Below are 4,928 nucleotides of genomic sequence, written 5' to 3'. Positions count from 1 at the left end.
TAAATCAGTCTGGGCTACATGGTGACACTCGGTCTCAAAAACCCAAAACAAAAATTATGCTACTCCTCAGCAATGAAAAGAAATAAACTACTGATATAATCTATAGCAATAACATTGTCCTAACTGAAAGAAGCCAGCCCCTGCCTCCAAAAAAGTTTAGCAGAGCTAGGATATACCCCCACATTTGATAGTAAGATCTATGATGGAGGAGAACTGATGTGGCTTTGACATGATAAGAATTTGCTACCCGAAAAAAAAATGCCATGGGCATTCAAAGATGTGTGCCCAAAGTCTTGGATTACAGAATGATTAGACTCCACCCTAAATTGGAAATTGCAAGATGTCTGTTTAAAAAAGCCATTTGATGGAGTATTATGCTACTGTTAAAAAATGGTACAGGATTTATCATTGGTTGGAAGTCTGAGTTCCATGGCCCAAACTTGGCTGGAAACCCTTTCTAGGCCGGCCTGGACCAAATTAAATACCACAAGCACACCATCCTGTGTAAACCCCAAATACAAAAGGAGCCTCAAACTGTGAATAGGCCTCCAGTGATCCATCACAGAAGTTGAGCCCAATCTTGTCTATCAAACAATCCCAGATGCCTTCAAAGAAAATTCTCAGAAAGACACAAAATCTCCTCACTCCTTATTCATAGAAATGCTAAGCCTGAGTGAAGGCCTCAGAAATTTGACCCCTTCCTGAAAAGAATGTTCTAAGCAAAAGCCTCTCAAGAGGAGCCCCCAACAAAAGAAACGATTAGAGGCTATATTGAATCTTAGAGTGGGAAAGTACTCTATACCCTCCCCTTACCAAATGACAATAGAAGGCCTCAGGAACTTGGGCCATTGGCCCTGCTACCAACTAACTACCTTCTCCCTCTGCTGGAAGAGTTGTTCCAATAGCAAGTCAGAAAACCGAGCCATCCAAAAGCTAGCAAATGGAGGTTGGTGTTTGTCCACCTAAGACAACCACAGAGATGCCTGAGCTACAGGGTTAAAGGTATATCTTGCTCATGAGATGAAGAAAAGGTTGAATTTGGGAATGACTGTCCATGTTGCACTGCAAAAGATTCTTCCTGGAAGCAAAAAATAATGAGGAATCCGCAAGTAGCAACAAAGATGGGGACATATGCCAAAGAACCTTACTGGCAGCAGAACTGATTGAATTTCAGCACCAGTACCAAAACTTTCCACTAGCAATTTGAGGATCACCACAGGGCAAGCTGGTAACTTTCCAACATGGAAGCTGTGTTTTCCTCTCCTCAGATCTGTCTTTCTTTCTCCCACATTATTAATGGAGTAAAGTTATCTATGTACTTTGAATGCCTTTGGACGTGAAGATGTTAATGCTTTTGCATGACTTGGCCATTCTTTGGCATATCACAAGCATGCCTTCAGATTCTAAAGCCATTAATAAAATGAGACTCAGCCAGGCACCAGTGGCTCATGCCTGTAATGCTAGCTATTCAGGAGGCTGAGATCTGAAGATTACAGTTCCCAGCCAGACCAGGCAGGAAAGTCCTCGAGACTCAAATCTCCAATTAACTACCAAAAAAAGCCCGAAGTGGAGCTGTGGCTCAAATGGTAGAGTACCAGTCTTGAGAGAAAAACCTAAGTGACAGCAACCACCTCCTGAGCTCAAGCCCCAGGATCAGCACGCGCGCGCGCGCGCACACACACACACACACACACACACACACACACACACACACACACGGGTAAATAAATAAGATGAGCCTCAGTATTAAGGGTATGAAGGAAAAGATTGTTGGGGCATGTGGAAATATGCATTTTACTTTATATTGTTTGCAATAAGAGAATATTTTTATACTCCATAAAAATATTTCCACATTAAGTAGCAAACAAGCATGTTGAAAGGAGCCTGCTATTAAAATTTGATGTGGCTTCAAAACATTATATACAGCAGGACCCACACATCTGAAACCCTCCTCCTGACTGTTTCCTCCTGCCCCAGGACCCTTTTCTGGAAAAAGAGTGGCAAGCACCTCCCCTGAAGAAGTCAGGCCAGGCCCGGTTGTCTGTGTGGGACTGAGGATGAGAGTGAAGCATGGAACATACAAACACAGATAGGTGGATATCTTCATTAGAGACCTTGTCACGTACTGGAACAGGGTGGCCATCAGAAGACAATCTAAAAGGCTGTTCCCACACTTTGTCCCAGGTAAGGATGAAAGGCACTGCTGCTTTCACTGCTGCCCACTCCTGCAATGGGGCAGTGGAACCCTCCACCAGGTTGCATTTGCTCCACAGTTCCCTGGCCCATGTCTGAAAAGCACTCCGGCTGGGCCTTTCATGATGAGGCTGTCTATTTTGGTTCAGACTTTCCAGATGCCAGGCTGCAGAAAGTGTTTACCCCGGGCCCCCTCTGCCTAGCTTCAGCCTCAGCCCCTAGGCCTCCTCCACTTCTTTCCTCCTGAAGTGAATTTTTCTTCTCTGTCTTTCTTTCCAAGTCCTTCCCCATATGCAGCCACAAGTGGAGGCTTCCTTGTTTGCTCTAGTTGCCTGGCCATGGAGGTGGCAGTATCTCTGGTGTTCCATAAATTGAGATTGTGTAGTCACTGAAGATGGGAGGCGCGAGGAATGGAAACACACGCTGTTATTTCTGTTGTCTGGCTGGCTGTGGTGTGCATTTGATAAAGCAAACTCCTCACACTCCACCATGGGGCCCATGGTCAGCCACAAACGTGGAAATGTGTGGCCATTTCAAAATGCTGTGCAGGCCCTGCCCCGCCCTGCAGGCTGCCTCTTCAGAGCCCTGCTGCCTTCTGAGCAGCTGGGGTTGCAAAGCTTCTCTGGGGACAAAGTGAGCAGACTTGGCACAGTGTCGGCCCTGGCCTGCAAGCAGCAATGGGAGGACTCAGCAAGCATGGACTTCGGCCAAAGGCAAAGACTCAGCTGCCCCAAGGCCTCATGGGACTTGGACACAGTCTGTGAGCCAAGGGGCAGCACAGGGCAGCTATTAAGTACTGGAGCTCTGGCGCCAGAGCCCTTGGGCTCAAATCACAGCTCCACTATTTGTTAGCTGTGGAGCCCTGTGTAGGTCACCAAACCACTTACCCTCTCTGTGCCTCAGTGTCCCCATTTGCCAAATGGAAAACATAAAACTATTATCACCTACATAGGAGTAAAAGAAAGGAAACATTCCTTAAAAGATTAAAGATATGGTAACCACAGGATCCTCCTGGGTTTAGAGCCAAGAGAAATGAGGACAAATGTCTGCACAAGAATTCCTACAGGAATGTTCACAGCAGCGTTATTAGTAGGAGCCAAAAAAGTGTAAACATCCCAAACGTCCATGGCTGAATAAGTGGATATAAAATATGGTCTAGACATACAGTGGAATATTATTCACTCTGCAAAAGGAATCAAGGACTGACTTATGCTACAACTTTGGTAGACCTTGCAAAGATTGTGTTAGGTGAAAGAAATCAGATACAAACCTTCCATGTTATACAATTTCATTCTCCAGAAGGTCCAGAATAGGCCCTCCATGGAAACAGAAAGGAAAGGGAAAGCATGGTACCAGAGGCTGAAGGACATAGGAGACGACAGCTAATGTGCATGAGGGTTTTTTTTGTTCTAAAATTGACTGAAGAGGGTACAGAAAGAGAGAGCGGAAGGGTGAACAAATGCAATTGTGCTATTCAGTATACACTATGTGAAAAATGAACTATGTAACTTGTAGGTTGGGATGGGAGGGGTGAAAGTGGAGGAAAGCAAAGGAAGGAATGACGTTGTCCAAAACAAAGAACTGTACTCACTGCCTCAGATATGAAATGGTAGCCCCTCGGTACAATATCTTAATAATAACAGTAATAAAATTATATTAAAAATTAAAACCAAGTGTAATGATGGCTGCCCATATCTGTGAATATACTGAAAGCCGTGGAGTTGTACACTTTAAACAGGTACATTGTTTTATGAGCTATATCTCAACAAAATGTTAAAAAAAACAAGAATATTACATTGCTTGAAATAAGTGATCATGAAAACATACAATAAATATTGTTTCCTATTAATAATATTTTTAAAAAGATTCTTTCCCATTGAATGAAATTTTAAAAATAAGCCGGGCACCTATGGCCCACACCTGTAATCCTAGCTACTCAGGAGGCTGAGATCTGAGAATCACAGTTCAAAGCCAGCCTGGGCAGCAAAGTCCATGAAACTCTTATCTCCAATAAACCACCAGAAAACCAGAAGTGGCACTGTAGCTCAAGTGGTAGAGCGCTCACTTGGAGCTGAAGAGCTGAGGGACAGCGCTCAGGCTCAGAGTTCAAGCCCCACGACTGACAAAATATTACTACTACTAATAATAATAATAATAAGATTTGATCCATGCACAGCTTGGCAAACAGTGCTTAGTGATCCCAGAGCAGTTGTTCTTCTCTCTGTGATCCACACTGCTCCCAGGAGCAGAGCACACTGGGAAAGTTCACCTAGGAGGAGCTGTTAATGCAGAGCCCAAAAGCATCTGATTCACCACCCCTGGGCACAACCTGGCACTGGCCAGGCTATAAGGATCAAGGTATCTTATCAAAACTTTGGTTCTCAAGGCGCCACCAGTTCGAGATCAGCCTAGGACAAGGGCATAGGACAGCTCCACAGAGGCTCAACCAAGGAAGCAGGTTAGAAATTGGAGTCATGACTGCTGGAATCACCAGCCAGCTTTTCATGCACAAATGACATCTCTTTCTGTCTCTCTGTCTCTCTCTGTCTTTGTCTCTGTCTGTCTCTGTCTCTGTCTATCTGTTTGTGTCTTTCCCTTCCTCCCTCCCTCCCTTGTCCTCCAGTCTTCCAGAAATACATTAGCATAAGCCTGGAAGTCGAAATCCCTGTTGGAAACTAGAGGCCAAAGCTTAGCCCCTCTGCCCTACTCGTTTCTTTCTCAGGTGCCTGTGCCCA

The sequence above is a fragment of the Dipodomys spectabilis genome, unplaced genomic scaffold (assembly GCF_019054845.1).
Source record: "Dipodomys spectabilis isolate Male_0828 unplaced genomic scaffold, ASM1905484v1 ptg000060l, whole genome shotgun sequence".
NCBI classification, from domain to species: domain Eukaryota; kingdom Metazoa; phylum Chordata; class Mammalia; order Rodentia; family Heteromyidae; genus Dipodomys; species Dipodomys spectabilis.
The sequence above is the reverse complement of the archived record's forward strand: the minus strand, read 5'-3'. Positions refer to the sequence as shown.